Source organism: Triturus cristatus, chromosome 7 (assembly GCF_964204655.1).
Source record: "Triturus cristatus chromosome 7, aTriCri1.1, whole genome shotgun sequence".
NCBI lineage: Eukaryota > Metazoa > Chordata > Amphibia > Caudata > Salamandridae > Triturus > Triturus cristatus.
Window position 1 is genome coordinate 998819282 of NC_140590.1, and position 18256 is coordinate 998837537.

The following is an 18256-nucleotide window of genomic DNA, read 5'->3' on the forward strand; positions in this document are numbered from 1 at the left end:
GCACACCGCACGCGGATCCTTCACGACTTTTCTAAAATGGCGGCTAGAATACGCGTACCCACCGTGATGTGTACACTTTGAGTGCGCGACTACGAAAAAAAGTTGGACATTTATTTTTAAAAAGAAAATAATATGAATATATTAAAATCAAAAATGAAAACAAAAAAACCAATCAATATTTCAGTTAAAAACAATGTTGATATATAATGTTATTTAATGAATATAATATTTATAAATAAACAGTTAAAAAACTGTAGAAAATCAGTACAAAAAATAGGTATAACTGCTATCACACTTAAAAATTAGCATTTAAAAAACCTTTGAAATTCACTGAAAAAAACCATAGGTTTCAGAGACGTTATAGTTAGAAATTAGCATTAATAAAAGCTTTGAAATTCACTGAAAAAACCATAGGTTTCAGAGACGTTATAGTTAGAAATGAGCATTTAAAAAACTTTGAAATTCACAGAAAAAAACATAGGTTTCAGGGGTGTTACAGTTAGCTGGCCATTTCACTCGTACAAAACCATAGAAATTCCTCTGTTATAGTTAGTTCTGCTAACTATAACTCGCGCGCCCGCAATGCACTGCTGATGATGATGTCACATATTGCATCATTCATGACATGGTCAGTGACATCACAGATGACATCACTGATGACATCATCCACGTGACAATCTGATACACCACATTATACACTAGTATAACCTTTCATCACTCACTGTAAAATACAGAGTACCATATTTGAAACCATTGACACACCAATACCAGTTACTACATACCCACTCACTGATTCCTAAGTCTACACACACAACTACCCATTCAACAACAGAATCATTTATACATGCAGTCACTAACTAATAGAACACTAGCAAATGCACTTATACACATATATGGACATTGACACATCAGCAGTTATCTTAGTCGGTTATGCAGTCATCCTACTCACTCATGAAAAAAATTAATCACACTTACATTTACTCACTTACACAATTATCCAACAACACCTCATTTATTCAAACACATAGTAACTCATAGTTAATATGTTAAAAAATCACCATTACAATTATACACTCATTCATATAGTTACTCTCACAATCACTGACTCTTACACATACTTATTGATATACACCAACTCTCACATACAATGCCTTTTATTTTTTTACTTTGTTGAAGATGTACAACTAAAACATATATTCGCTCACAACACACAAATAAATACACTCAGTCACCCAAACAACTGTTTCCACATGCACTCTTAAACCTATACACCTAGTCAATCAACCATTCACACATCTATGCATAGAGTTACACACACCCGATCCAACCACATACACACTCAGTGTCCCATACAAATACTCACCTAACTAATCAATAACTAATATACACACTCATGTAGTTAGTGACCAACTGATGCAGCATGTTATACAATAACAGAGACAGTGATGCACACATTCACATAGTTTAGTTACTAATCCATGTATTAAGTGAGACACTTTTAATTACTCACCTAAACAGACAGTCAGACAGCTACTAAATCCTCCATCCAGACAGTTATATATCCACTCAATCTTCAATACAGATTAGTATATATATAATACATATTTAAATTTCAAACTAAACCACATTCACTGGATGATGTAATCAGTGATGTCATCAGTGATGTCATTTGAGATGTCATCAGTGATGTCATCAGTGATGTCACTGATCATGTCATGAATGATGCAATATGTGACATCATCAGCAGTGCATTGCGGGCGCGCCCGTTATAGTTAGCAGAACTAACTATAACGGAGGAATTTCTATAGTTTTGTATGAGTGAAATGGCCAGCTAACTATAACACCCCTGAAACCTATGGCTTTTTTCTGTGAATATATATATATACATATATCAAAGCTCCAAGGTTCCCACCTATGGAGACGCACTCTGACATCCACTGCAGCAACCTTCATGACGTAAAAGCCGGATCGGCGGGTGGATCCAGTTTACAGCATGCCTGTCGATTCACGCCTGACGCGTTTCGTGCTCATTGCACTCTTCAGAGGCGAGACAGTCATTTTGGCATAGAGGCCACACCTCCTACTTAAAAATATGAGCCCTCCAATGGACGACTCGAATGAGTCTGCGGTGGTTTGTGGGTCTTGTAGTGTGTGCCTCAGTTGTGTGCCGCTGTCGGAGACATTTCAAGTCCACCAAAGGGCCTCCACTCGCACATCCGGCTTGGGAATCCTCCATGGCTGCCTCCACATTGAGACTCCGTGATTCGGAGCTCCGTGGCCCTAAATTTCCGGGTGGTGCATCTCCCGCGGCTGGGAGGCCGCATAAAAATCAAAGCTCCAAGGTTCCCACCTGTGGAGACGCACTCTGACATTCACTGTAGCAACCATCATAAGGTATTAATATATATATAGCTCGAAACTTCCCCCCCCAGAAGGAAAATGAGGGGACCGCACTCAATCGAAGGTGAAACTCGGTTATTTTATTTTACCGAGATGAAGCACAGGACACGTTTCGGCTTCGCGCCTTTTACCACTGTATAAAGTGCCGTAAGTTCGTGAGTATTATATCCTGGTTACATGTATCACTTCTGGTGCACATTACATCAACATGAAAGACATACTCAAAAAAATTTGCTTTTGTGAGGTGCCATCTTAGCAATTATTTACAAACAAGAAAAATGAGCGAAAGTATATACATTCGACTCATAATTAAATTTCTTTCCTGGTTTGATTAGAATTCATAATTAATTCTTAAACTCAATTTGGAAACACATCATGATTCGTGTTTCTGTAGTGAAAATTATTGTTTACGACTGTCATAGGCATATTTACCATATCATATACGATAGGTCAATTACTGACAATTCATCCATATAAGCTAATCATTAAATCATCTAACTCACAAAATTCGTGTTATCATACCATTATTCTATTCTTTGGGTACATTGTGACAGTCGTTACCTCAATAAATGGTGCCTCTATATTTCCATTAATAATTACTGCACATCCGAAAAAATTATTAAGCCCTGAATGGGCAAATCTGAGAACGTGTTCCTGATACAAGTTGAAATTCATTTCTACAATACAACTCTCATTAGCTTTCAAAAGTTGGTTATACATACTCTCTCAAATATAGCATGAACTCATCCTAGATGAATCGCAAATTCTTCTTCTGTATTTAAACCGTAGGGCATGGTAGTTTGCAGATCAATTATAAACCTAGATTCTAACCTGCATAGCTTAAGCTCACGATTACCACCCCGGTCGCTTACAGAAATGTGATCTAAGCAGTAACATTTCAATAAATTCCTGTCGCTGTTATGAAATTTAAAAAAGTGCCTCGCCAAGGGATAGGTAAAATCTTTTTTCTCGATTGCTCTGGCATGCTCTAAAATTCTGCGTTTTGTTGGGTGTATGGTACTCCCAATATATTGCAGGGACATACCAGACAATACACACTAAACGGTGTGTTGCAGGTCATGAATTTGTTGATGACTCTAGGTTGTGCCATGCCAGGACTCTTATATGTCAAGGTCTTTGAACTATGTCTGCAGGCCTTGCATTTTGAGCAAGGAAAAAAGCCAGTCAGTGTACTTAGTCTAGGATTGTATGGAATTGGTTCATAGTGACTATGTACAAGTGTATCTTTCAGAGATCTGCTACGTCTGAATGTGACTTGTGGGTAATCCGGTAAACTTTTTCCTATTACCGTGTCTGTTTGTAGGATGTGCCAATTACGACACAATATTTTCCTTAGTGTACCCGCATCATTAGAGAAGGTAGTGATGAATCTGAAGGTTTTACTTACTTGAGTTTTGGGTCTCTCTTTATCCAATAACAGACAGTGAATGGGAATTCTTTCTACTTTGGATAGAGTTTTTGTAAGCAGGTCTGGGCAGTAACCTCGTACCTTAAATCTCTCTATTGCTGCTGATGCTTTGATATTAAAATCTTCATCTAGGGTACAATTCTCCGTAAGGTATGCTATTTTTCAATGATTTTTTATGACTACTATGTGCCTCTAATAAAGAGTTGCCTGCAATCTTTTTTCTAAATAGAGAAATACATATTTTTCCATCCCTAATAAAGACCTTGAGATCTAAAAAAAAGCCACATCTGTGGTGCTAAAATGGCCACTGAAATGTATATTCAATGAATTGTTGAGTTCTGCTATATATCTCTCTGCATCTGTTTGGAAGCCCTTCCATAGAATGAATAGATCATCTATGTATCTATACCATTCTATAATGATTATAATTTTCAGCCCAGGCCACCTGCTTCTCCCACCAGCCCACAAACTATTTCGCGTAGCTGGGAGCAAAGCAGGTGCCAATGGCTGTACCCTGTATTTGACGGTAATGTTGCTTGTTAAACAAGAACATGTTATTGGTTAAACAGAACCATAAAAATTCAATAAGCATTTTATTATGTTCTGCAAATTTTAAGGATCTTCCTTTTAAGAAATACTGTATTGCGTGTAGGCCATTCTCATGTTCAATACAGGTATATAAACTAGTGACATCAAGGACAATTATCAGCATGTCAGGTTCCCAAGAGATATCCGCAATGTTCCTAATAAAATCAGTTGTATCCCGGAGGTATGATGGTAACATCCTTACAAACTCTGCAAGAAAGAAGTCAATATATTGTGACATCGATTCTGTTAAGCAGCCCTTTGAAGATACGATCAGGCGGCCAGGTGTTAATAAAGCATTTTTATGCATTTTGGGCAGATGATAAGATGTCGATGTTACTGGATGTGGACATGCCAAAAATTAAAATTCATTGTCATCAAGCATATTCTTATCTGCCCATTTTTGGATGAGGACATGATATTGTTTGATGCTGTCTACATATTCCTCTTTAGATTTTCGAGTGTAACATTTGACATCTGCCAGTTGACGTAATGCTTTTTGCACATAATTTTCTCGTGTCGTGAGTACTACATTTCCTCCTTTATCTGAGGGTTTGCAGATGATGTTAGGATCACGTTGAATTTGTTCTAATGCTGTTCTCTGTCCCAGTGTGAGATTTGCATGTGTCTGAGTTGAATTGTCAGATCTTAATTTAATTGGGTCTTTTTTAACTGATTCTTCAAAGGTGTCAATAGTGTCAAAAGGAGTCATCGGTATGAATACTGATTTAGGCTTGAAGTTCGTTTTTGCAGGTTTTTGTTCAATGCCAAGACTCACGATTTTGGAAACAACTTCTGTGTCCTCTTGCGTGTTGCTGGTTTCTTGAATACCTAAGATTTACAGTGTCAGCAGATCATCTCCCGTTAGGACATCAGTAAGGTTTTCAGACAGAGAACCAGTGATTGTTGCTGGCGCTTCAAATTTGCACGCGAAGGTTAAAATCCTGCCTTGTTCATAGTCTCTGGCGTCTCTGTTGAATTTCGTGTGTTTCCTTAGTTTGATTTTGTCTTCATAACTGATAAGACGTTTTTTCATATTCTCCCTTAATTCATCTTTCTTTTTAGTGTCTTGGTCTTGTGCAATCAGAGCTTCCAATTCTTCTATTTATTTAAGACACTTTTCTCGGTCGCTCCATGCAAATTTTATAAGTATCTTGAGCATCCCCACTGAGACATCTGTGGTGTATGCTGACCACTCATCGAGAAGAGCCGGGTCCGGGATCTCGTAGGATGGGATGGTGTGGATACGTAATCCACATGGGATGCGTTGTATCTCAATGTAGTTTTGTAATGAGGTGGCTTCCCACCATTTGTGGATTTCCCGTTTGAAGAGCCGCTTGAGTTTGTTGAACTGCGTGCGTAGAGACAGGACACTGCAAATGCGGCTTCTGGCACACTGCTGCACGTAGGATGAAGTCCACTTGTCTCCTGAGGTCCTCAGGACACAAGAGGACCTCATCGCCCCACCAGCAGTGCACCAGAAGCCGCATTTGCAGCGTGATGTAAAAAGGGGCGTGGCCTCGGACCATATCTCTGCAACGCAGCTCTGTGGCACATACTGGAGGTACCTAGTGGGCTAGTTGGCCCCAGGGACCCTCAGTATTCAAGGGGACTTAATTCCCCAACTTAGAACACGCCAGGGGGCGCGTTTGCAGAGTGCTGCAGGGAGGGGGCGGGGTGTCAGCGAGATGCAGTTTTTTATTTATTTTGTTTTTTGGAAGGCAAAGCTGTGTGACCCCCCTTCCCTTCATTATTTTCCCCCCAGGGCCTGAGCATTTTATTTACTTTTTTTTATTTTTTAAAAAACGGGAAGGGGGCTCCGTGGCCCCCCCCTTTCCTGGGCCAGAACCAGGGCCTGGATTCATTAAAAAAAAAAAAACTATTATAATTTGCCAAGAGGGGGGCTGTGTGGCCCCACTCCCCTGGGCCACTTCTGGCCCCTGGCACCCCATCCCCCGGGGCCTGGCCTCACTGTTGGGGACCGTGGGGGGAGCCCCAATGCCCAAACGTTCCCAGCTGGCTCCCCGCCTCCTGCGGGAGCCAGCATTGCTTTTGCACAAGGGGAGCTGCTAACATGCAGCTCCCCTTGGGCAAAAGCAATTCTGCTTCGGTTTTTGGAAGCGAGAGCAGGTTTCCTGCTCTTGCTTCCAAAAACCGAAGCAGAGTTTTCTATGACAGGGCCCCTGTCATAGCAAACGGCAATGTCCAGGGGGTGGGCATCCCAGGACTTTGCAGGAGCCGGCCCTGGGGGGTGGCGGTCCCCAGGCCCCCTCCCTCAATTTGCATAGCTCCGGGGATGTAGTGGTCCCCGGGGCTTGGGGGGCCCGTGAGGCCCCTCCCTCTAATTTACATTGAAGCCCCAGGGAGGTGGTGGTTCCAGGGGCTTGGGGGGGCAAGCGAGGCCCCCCACCTCATAATTAAAAATGCCCCGTGGAGGTGTTGTCCCCGGTGCAGCATTGTGGTGGTTGGGACCCCCCATGCATTTACTAATGAAGCCCCTGGGAGGTGGCGATACCCGGGGCTGCGGGGGGTGCGGGTGCTTCCCCCGCATTCAATTAACTAAGCCCCGGGGAGGTGGCGGTCCCTGGGGCTGCGGGGGCCTAATTACTGATTGCCCCGGGACCTGGCCCACCCTGGGGCTTATAGAAAACGAAGCGCGGGAGCCCGCACTTCATTTTTTATTTAATTTTTTGGTCCGGATTCGCAAATACAGCGCAAATTCAGCCATTTAAAAAACAAAATGCTTTGTTTTGGCCTGAGGGTCCTTGTAGGACCCCCTGAGCAGGCCTAGGGGGTCAGGGCGTTTCTGCCCTGCCCCCTTTTCTTGTTTTTTACCTTTTTTTGTACTATTTTCTTGTGACTTGGTTACCGAGTCACAAGATGGCTGCCAACACATTTTAGTTTGGAGTGTTGGCAGCCAATCAGAATTGAGCTCGTACTCGGGAGTGTTCGCGAAACCTCCTCGGTGCTCAGATATCGATATTTTTCTTTTTTAAATTTCTCAGCAACTACTGAACGGATTTACACCATTTTAAAAAAAAAAGGTCGCTTTCTGAACCAAGAACTACCTTTTTGCCAAATTTGGTGTAATTCCGTTCAGCAGTTCGGGCTGTAGCCTGTAATAAAATTTCCTATGGAAATTAACAGGGAACACGCGTTTGGGGACCCCCTTTTTTTCTCAGCCGTCGCGTGACGAATCACCCTGAAACTTTCAAGACAGGAGCTGACCTGAGTGAACCTTTTTTTTGCAAAATTTCATGAAGATTAGTCAAACTGTGCCAAAGATTTTGGCAAAAGAAAAAATGTTTTTGGAATAGAAACGAGGTCCTAACTATAACTACATACTGGCGACCCCCAGTAGGTAAAATATATATATATATATATATATATATACTTATATTTATATATACACACACACACACACACACACACACACATACTGGTCCAGTCGAATGCAAAGTCACCAAAACGCATCTGCCTTTCTTTTTGCATATGCACTTTTTTGTGGATGGAAAGAATAAATTATTGATTTATGGCTCAATCGTTTTGTTGTGCCGCCTCTTCCTTGTGCTTTGAGATGGATGATTAAGCCAGGGAAATTGAGAATATATATATTTATTTAGTGAAATAATTTGAAATAGGGTGCTCTACGCACTCTACACATAACCCAAGTCTAGCTTTGTACGCTGGAGGAGTAGACCTATGTTCAGATCCCAGCATTATGCAGGGTCCTTAGAGATGTTCAGTCTCAAGTATATAAAGGGTTCACCAGCTTGACAAAGTCATACAGAGTTAGCTATTCTGGGTGCTAGTCCTTTGACAGCATCCCTCTATACCTGAAGAATTTCCATTAATCTTGGAATCAACTGTTCTGCTCTCTGTAAATATAAGTGAAAATCTGCCCAATATAGTGATACTGTATCTCATAACCTTCTCGTCAGTAGAATCCCACCACGGTATCTCACCTGATCCACATCAACTCCGCCAGAGGCTCTATAACCAGCGCAAAGAGTAGTGGGAAAAGCCGGCATTTTATCTAAGCGCCCTTATGATTTGCAAGAGGAAAGAGTCGGGGTGCCAGGTGATCTTTTGATGATGATCATTCGCCTTCATACCAACACCTATGCTCAAGTGAGGTGTGGCAAGCAAGGCGCCCTATCTAATAAGTTTCCCGTTGACAGAGGGGTAAGACAGGGGTGTGTACTTGCACCAACCCTGTTCTGCCTCTTTGTCAACGGGGTCATAGATTACCTCAACGAGGTCCCCAATTCTGACGTCCCAAAGTTGGCAGGAAGGAGTGTTCCGGCAATCATGTTTGCGGACGATACCCTCCTCCTCTCCAAGTCGCCGATGGGAATTCAGCGTGTGCTTGATGGTTTTGGGGACTTCTGTAGAGAGCATGGATTGGAGATTAACACTCTAAAGACCAAATTTATGGCCTTCAATCCGCCACCTAGGTTCCACCGCATTCCCCGTATAGGGAATAATACGCTAGAACGAGTTAACACCTTTGAATATCTTGGTGTAACCCTCAATGAGAAAATAGGGTGGGGTCCGCACCAGGAGAAAGCAAGGCTAAAATTAGTGCAACACGTGGGTGGGATACTAAGGCTGGCGGGAAAGAACAGGTCAACTCTCAAACCCATAGGTCCTCCGCTCCACATCTATAGGGTGCAAGCTAGAGGAGCCGTTACTTATGGTAGCGAACTATGGGGCCACAAAGTCTCGCCAAATTTGACAAAAGAGGAGAACAGGTTTCTTAGGTGTTTGGTAGCCCTCCCTCCAAGCGCACCTTTAGTGCCACTAAGACTCGACCTAGGCATTAGACCCCTGGAAGAAGAATTGGCGCTTCGCCCTCTGATCTACTGGCGTAGATTATGGGCGGTGCCCGAATTGATTCACTATAGGCAGGGCTTGCAGGAAGTCCTTAGCCTTCCGAACTCGGGGAATATTGCCTGGTTCAAATTTGTAAAGAGCAGTCTGGGGGCCTTAGGTCTTGACACCCTTTGGAATGATCCCCTAGACGCTTGCCCCAGGTTCCCAAAAAAGGCACTTACTAAGTTGTATTACAACTCCAAGGCTCCCACACTGTATTCCCCCACAATCCTAGGGACTCTTACGGAGCAATTTCTTTGTACTAAAAATGCCTATTGTCTGGAACCAACCTTGGACAATATTTATCCAGTACTAATTAGGAAGCTTTTTCTACAATGGAGGCACGGGTCCTTGCCAATCCGTGCATTCACTAGTCATTGGTCTGAATCCACACCCAGCACTTGCCCGGCATGCAGAGTAAGTGACGAAACCGAACTGCACATTATATTTTTTTGCCCGGGCTATAGTGAGGCGCGCAGAAAATGGATCATCCCCATTTGTAGGAATTTGGGTTTTATTAGGTGTCATGAAGCCTTCAGAATTCTCAAGAGCGAAATGGCTGCTCATATTGTGTTTGCTGTGGCCAAATTTCTGGGGGCTTTCTGGCATATGAGAAGACGGTACCTGAAAATGCTTACCTGACTCAACTTGTACTGGGTTAAATTGTATATGATTGCTGTAACTAGCGGACATATAGATGTCCTGGTGTTTTTAATCTTGTAAGTATTTTAACCCTTTTTTTAATCATCTAATGTATGTTTTTAAACGTTTTTTTTATATTACTAAACTTATGTATCTTTTATGGAGATTTTTCTCCGAAATAAAGTTCATTTGACTTGACTTGCAAGAGGAAATACATAGCATTGCTAACCCTGAGCTGGGCCCAAGGGACTGTGTACAGTATTTTAATATAGATAAAGTATAGTGGACAAAGTTAATATTTTAGAGGAGTTGAGCATAAAAGGACAGTGTATTGTCCCAAAAATCTTTTCAACGTTTATCAGTGCTAAGGCACAGGGTCCACTAAGTTCTCTGCTCTGACTTGGGCCAATTGAAGATGTCATAGACAATGAAGTATACTCAGACCTTGCATGAAGCCCTTCTGGTTACTGTGGACAAGTGCCAGAATTGCCGTTTCTTTGTTTATTAATTAAATCAGGCAATAAGAGGGGCATTTCGTTGGCGGTCTGTCTGGCTTTGGACTCCATTTGGAGGGCAGTATGAAGAGTGTCATTGCATGAAGGGTAACCAGTGACTCCTATTTCTTGAGGAATTCTAAGGGGAATCCATTAGGGCCATGGTGACACTGGTATCTAATTAGACTTCCCCATCACCCTACTAGCAATACTAAAGTTTGTGTTCTTGACCCTGCACCTCCGCCTAGGACACTGGTGGCCCTCCGCCTTCGGGAGCCCACCCACCCCGACAGGCCATGCTCGGAACCTCTGCATAATCCTCGACTCCTCCCTCTCCATGAACCGCCAGATCAACACCGTCGCGTCCACCAGTTTCAACTGCCTACGCATCCTCCGTAAGACCTTCAAATGGATCCCCCCCGACTGCAGAAAGACCGTCACCCACGCACTCATAACCAGAAGACTAGACTACGGCAACGCCCTCTATGCCGAAATCAACAAAACTCTTCTACACAAACTCCAAACCATCCAGAACGCCGCAGCCAGGCTCGTCCTAGGGACACCGCGCCATGAACATTTGACCCAACACCTACAAAGCCTCCACTGGCTCTCCGTCGAGAAGAGGGCCACCTTCAAACTCCTCACCCACGCCTACAAGTCCCTCAACAACATCGGACCCAAATATTTCAACGACTGAGTATGTTTCCACGTACCCAAGAGGAACCTCCGCTCCGCCGTCCTTGCCGTGGCAGAGGTCCCCGCAGAAACAGAACCGGCGGGAGAGCTTTCTACTACATCGCAGCCAAAACCTGGAACGAGCTCCCGGTCGACATCAGACACTCCCCAACCCTCCACACGTTCAGGTAAGACCTGGCTCTTCGACTGACCTGGATCTGCTCCTCCCGCGCCTTGAGACCCTCACGGGTGAGTAGCGAGCTCTATAAACCACTGATTGATTGATTGATTGATTGATTGGTGTAGGGGAGTACCACAAGGCCACTTTCAACCTCCCGCTCCACACTCACATCACATCACACCTGAGGAGCGCCACTGGCATCCCATACACAAAACAGCACAATTCAGGCTCCACAGCCACCCTTTCAAAGGCACTACATAACATTGTCCCGGCATACCTCAACAATAGCATCTATTTTCACAAACCTTCTAGACACCTCCGCACGTCTGGACTCTTACTTGCGCACATCCTATGCACAAGGAAAATCACATCTGGCTGTTGAACCTCCTCCTACATCACACCCAAAACGTGGAACGACCTACCACTACATGGAAGAGTCTCCTCCTCACTTCCTAAATACAGCAAGAAGCAGAAGAACTGGCATTTTGAGTAGTGCCACAACCCTAATTTGGCTAGGCCGACATAACATAACAGAACATAACATAACATTCCTTAGCTAGTCTTCCAACCATGGGTCCTGTCACTAAATCCCTGTACATGAGTATCGGAAATGAAAAAACTACCACCATGTGCCAAATTATCCAATGTGAATACGATTAGTTTATGATGTGAAAAAATGCGGATCTGTGCCAAAACAAACGACACCATGAGAGATGCAGAAGTTTCTGGCAAAGGTCACAGAAAAAAAAAAGATTAATTAAAGCCAAGCCAATGATACTGCGGGACCTTTGGTCATGTTTTACTACTGCCATTAGGTCTTGGCTCTAGACAGCTCATGCGCTGTCTCAAAAGAAACATTCTGTATATACTTTGAGGGCTGCAGTCTGCTCATAGGCTTCCCATTTTCTGGCTCCATCATTGCTCGCTTTTCTGTTTTTTAAGAGCCCACTTCAGGAGCGGTCGTTTTTTTTTCTCACTCTGTGCACTAGCCCGATACTGTAAGCAGGCATGTAAAATGTGTTCTTATCTCGTTTCATGTCCTGTCCACCAAACACCCTCCTCCCACTGTCGCTTTCCCAATCCATCGCCCCTTGTCTGCTTGCCCAGTGCTTCTCCGACCGTCATTAAATTGCTTTCCCTTACTTTGCATTTTTGCTTAACCCGTCCCCCAATCACTCTCCTCCTGCTGTTGCTTGCTCCCTCCCATGCTCCTGTGGCTGCTTGCCCTGTGTTTCTCCAAACATAATGGAACAGGCTTGTAAATCATGTTCTTAAGTTGTTTTTCAAGACACAACATGTTTTTCAATTATCAGGAGAACATTCGCCTGGAGAGAGCGAGAAATGCAGCAAGCCCCTCTTGGTTTCCATTGCCTTGCAAGGTCACGTGACCGCTTCATTTCAGTTTCCCTTCACTCACTCACTCACCCGCCTCACTACCGCTGATATAGTTTACAAAAAACAGGAAAACCTCTTAACAGGCTCGCTAGTTACTAATAAAACAGGCTGCGGGAAAGGCTTGTAGCATTTTACTGGATGATCTTTGTAAAGCCCCACATGCCACCAATAGCACTCCTAGGCACTGGATTGTATCTGTATAGTAAGCATTTTGTATTTTAGAATACAGTGCACAATACATCAGCAATCTCTTCCATGGTCTCCATTGCCTAGCAAGGTTACGTGACCGCTTCGAAACAGATGGCCTTCACTCACTCAGTCTCACCGCCATTCCCACTACTGAGATAGTTATGATAGAGCGCTTACAGCACTCTAAATTATATGGGTGCACTATACTCTTGGTTCAAACGCACTCACATGTATTTTCATTGTTTGAAGTGTTTTACGATTATTAAGATGCAATTAACCAACGTTATCTTCATATTGAAATGTAGAGTGCATATTCAAGTAGGATTTTATATGTATTAGAAACATTCATAATTCTTGTATATGTAATGTGCAGGATGAAATCATATTTGTGCAATGTAACCATGTTTAGTTTAACCCCTTGCGTGCGGGAGAAATAAACAGCAGTCGGGAACACGACGTCTCCCGGCCGTCGTGCGCACACGCCCACCGTAATGCACGACGGCCGGGAGACGTTGTGCGCACGCAAGGGGTTAAGTTGCCTGAATCGTAGGCCCAATTTGTAAAGTTGTTGACAGTTTCGATTCTCCTTGGCCGCTCAATACATTAATTAAATGAATCTCTTTTGTACTCGAACGTAGCGTGTTCTCATCCTACTGCAGGTGCAGGAATTCAGCCTCGTTATTCTTAGATTTAAGGAGATACCCGGATTGTCTTGATGAAGACTGGAAGGCGAGATGGGAGGACTCCTTTCGTGCCTGGCCTGTCTGGGAACCAAGGCCACTGGAAGACGAAGAATAATTAATTAAAGCTACTGGAAAGTTACTGAAGTGATACAATAGAGAAGTTTACCACATGATTAATTGGGGACTGAACTTTGTCTGTTTTTAATATGATGCACAGGGACAGAGACTAGAGACTTCTGCTGATTCTCGGAGGAGAGGGAGCATCTTAGAGCAAGCTCCATAGCCTTAAGCTAGGAAACCCATTTGACGTGAGTACTTCTTAGGAAGTCAACACGTGCTGACACCTTTGGGAAATTATATAAGAGAAATAGGTAGGACCCTCATTTAGAGCAGTGTAGGGAAAGATATTTTTCTTTGTTTTGTTTTCCTCCCAGATGAAAAGAGAACTCGACTCAGCCTCTATTCTTTGCTGCGTATTGATTTTGGAGTTCATCATGTTTTTTATGCCGGATGAACTATATTCGTAAAATTGCTCTGTATTGATTTTCATGTATCTGTATACTCTTATACTCAGATATGTGTATATTCAATTATTTTTGTCCTTATTAATCCCAAAAATTGGAATTCGGAGTCTGTGGTCCTTTAGAGTATGACTAAATGTGAAAATATAGGCATGGCTTGTTTTACTCCCCTCTACCACTTTTAGCAAGCAAATAAAAGACCATCAGTCTAACTTAGTAGAATAATTAGGGAAGACCAATTTGGTGTAATCAGTTACAAATAACAGGAACACGTCATAACAGGCTCGCTGGATGTTAATAAAACAGGCTGCACGAAGAGCTTCTTAGAATTCACTGGATGGTCATTGTAAAGCCACACATGCCACAAACTGCACTCCTAGGCACTGGAGTGCATCTGTATAGTAAGCGTTTAGTGGTATAGAATACAGCGCACAGTACATCAGCAACCTTCTCTATTGCCTCCTTTGCCTTGCAAGCTCACATCACCACTTTGTTTCAGCTGCCCCTCACTCATTCTCAACCCCCTCCCCACCCTTAAGATATTTACAAAAAACAGGAACACGTCATAAAAGGCTAGCTGGTTTCTAATAAAACAGGCTGTGGGAAGGGATTGTTTCAATTTATTGGATGGTCAATGTAAAGCACCACATGCCACCAACTGCACTCCTAGGAGCTGGAGTGCATCTTGATAGTAAGCGTTTTGTAGTTTATAATACAGCACACAGTACATCAGCAATCCCCTCCATGGTCTCCATTGCCTTGCAAGGTAACGTGACCGCTTAATTTCAGCTGCCCTTCACTCACTAGTTCTCACCTCCATCCTCACCCCTGAGAAAGTTACAAAAAACAGGAACACGTCATAACGAACTCGCTGGTTACTAATAAAACAGGCTGCGGAATGGTTTGTTTCAATTCACTGGATGGTCATTGTAAAGCACCACTTTCCACCAACTGCACTGCTAGGCCCAGAGTGCATCTGTATAGTAAGCGTTTTGTGGTTCAGAATACAGCGCAAAGTAGATTAGCACTCACATGGTTTGTTATGTTGCAGAATTACAGGTTACAAGCAAATGATCAGTAAAAGGTTAATTGCAAGATAAAATAAATAAAGGTATTTTCAACAGACGGCACCCCGTCGTTAAATGTAGGTTTGGTAAATATTGATGCCTGCATTCAAGTAAATTCACATTACTTAGATCTTGAAAACTGCAACCTAACAGGAGCAACAAAGAGGTACGTGCACGGTGTCTAGGCTCAGTGCAAACCATAATTAGAATGGTAAAAAAAGAATAGAATACTATTACATAACACTTTAGGGCTGACATATCTTAGTACTGCAAGAATTATTTACTGTTACACTAATTAACAGGATTAATATTATCAACCTGAAAACGACTAAAGGTCAAGTTAGCCCTGCAAGGATCCAGACACGTGACCCAGTGATAACAGAACAGTGGCCTAGTGAGCTGGCTTACCACTTTCTTTCAATGGCCTTGACGTCTAGGTGGTCCTTGTAAATTAAATTCACTCACTGGAAGGGGGTATGGTCAGACTATACTATGTTTATGTCAAACCAGATTGACACAACAGGGACCCACATAACACCATGTAGTAGGAAGAGGGAATATATTTAATAAAGGATTCCTGAATTTGAATCGATGCATGCAATTATCTCTGCATTTTGAAGATTGTTTGCTGTGATACTTCTAGATCAGTGGGCTGAGTGCCTGCAGCAGGCATGTCTGAGTAACATGCAAGTCCCAAATACGAATTGCACTAAGTACCTTCTGTTCTTGAGAGGTGAAAAAACATAAGTATCATGATTTTACTAGGTACGTTTGGCAGCACTGACTAAAGGGAATTGACACATTTCACATTGTGTTTTGCTCTCTATCAAATTGTAAATTGGAATCTCTTGTTCATGTATACCCGTGGTTACACAAAGGAGCAACGGTGCATGAGCTGCGGGCACTTGAGTGCTGCATATGCCCGGGGAACACTTACCATCTAGCCATGCAATGCTTAAACAGATTGACATTAACAAAGCCAATAGCTCTCGCATTGCTGAGATCGATTGGCTTTGTCAATGCTTGTTTTTAAAGTGCCACTGTTTCTGTTCCTCCAGTCATCATATATTGTGAGGCTAAATAAAACAAATGCTATGTACTCTTCCCCAGGTTTCTATTGCCCTACAAGCTCACTTTCCAAATTGAGCGGTGCAACCTGCACTAGCTGTTGGCGTATAGCCAGAGAAGCCGTTTTGCCTTTAATGTTAAACAGATTCATTACGCAAGTGTCCCATTAGTTTCATTCCTAAATCCAGGGCAGAAGCTGCCCTTTGTTTGTTATGAATTTGATTTATCACCTCCGGCAAGACTGACATAGATGGAATACCCTGTGTTATGGTATAGACAGAGGCAAAGACTATGCCCCAAGAGGCACAGTCACCTATTGTGGGACCCATAGTACATAGTCACTATTTGGTGCTATTCTTGTGGTCCTGTAAGGGAAAACACAGCTTCAATTTGATCAATTTATTTTGGCGATCCAAAAAGGAAATTCTTCACGATTTGTGGGAAATTTGCCCATAATTGATTGAACAATTACAGGACTTTTGGTTGGCACTGCAGGCAACTGGGCTTGACCTACTAGGCTGGCTCTTGTTGGGACCGCAAAGCAAGGTGCGCAAAACATATTGAGTTAAGCGTCCATATAGTCTTTCTAGACCAGTGCATAATTGTTGTAGCTCTTGGGCATTAAGATTCGCTATATTGGGGGATGGTGTATAATCAGCTAATGGCCCTTCATTATTAAGGGGACCCATGCCTACTGCTGCAAGTACATGTATAAGAGCACCTCAGAACCAATTCTGATGTTCCCAATGTGATAATGGTATTTCTAAGAGCACTTATGCTCTGTATACTTGTGGTGGATTAACATTTGTGTATTCATGAAATGTTTTAGTATTAGCATCTACAGCCGGAAAATTGACCTGAGTAAAAGACTTCTAAATTATGCCATCATGGACTTCAACCATGAAGATGAAGTCACCGCCTGCATTTGTAAGGCCATGCAAAGTTAAGTATGCATGGACTGCAAGTCTGCAATTGTCAGCAATAGGGACTGGTTGTGTGCCATTATTACAAAAGTAATGGAAACAAAGTGCAAACACAAATATGGGTAATCCTCTTAAAGGTTCAAGCTTGAACAACAAACAGAAAAAATAATGTGCTCCCTAAAAATACTGTGGAGGATATATTCCCAACACTATGGACGTTTCCAGTGATAGGTGTGATGGTACAATGGTCACACACAAGCACCACTTTGGAGACCTTCTGGCCAGAACATCGTTGGTGGTGCAGTGTGGCAGGGATTCTGTTTGGAAACAGAACTGTGCCTTGGGAGGACAGGACGTCTGAATGTAGGAACTGAGTCTCTCTACCACGTCAATACCTGTAGGCCCAAATACGAACAGTTCAAAGTGCCTCACCTGCACTCCTAACCCTTCCAGAATAGCTGGTGATTTCAGCAACCTAGAACACGAACCTCTAGTTCCCAAGGGAACCATGGAAACAGATCATTACCTTTCATTCTCACTCATGCATGTCCATAATAAACAGAAGAAAGACATGAAGGAAGTTTACAATGTATTTATTGAAACTATTGTAGTCTATTTTGAAGCAGGTTTGCTGCGATTAGTAAACAGATACTACTTAGAAAAGCAATCAACATTATTAAAAGGCTTTAAACAATAAACAACCCGACCGTGGCAACTAATATATATATCTAAGCCTACCCCCACTATGTAAGTACAGGGATATAATAGTGATCTTTGGGCTTAGCGCCAAACCCCACACCTGGTATGTGTGGTTAGGAGGTCCGTATCATGGGTGCAAACTCAGTTTATGCAAGGCTGTTGTCTCCATTCCAAGACTGGTCTCTCTGATAGATTTCTCCTCTCAAACCGTCAAAGGGCTGAGATATAGTTCATATTATAAGAACTGTTATGTTAGAAAGTCTATAGCTGTGAAACTGTGCTGTGTCTAAAAACGTTAGGAGATGTTGCAGAGAAACAGTACACCATGTTGTTCGACCTTGTCTGAAATTTTCAGACTGAATCCCAGGAAGAGTCACTGAATAACAAATATTATGTGCAGAGTATTTCTAAAATGATACCATATCACAAA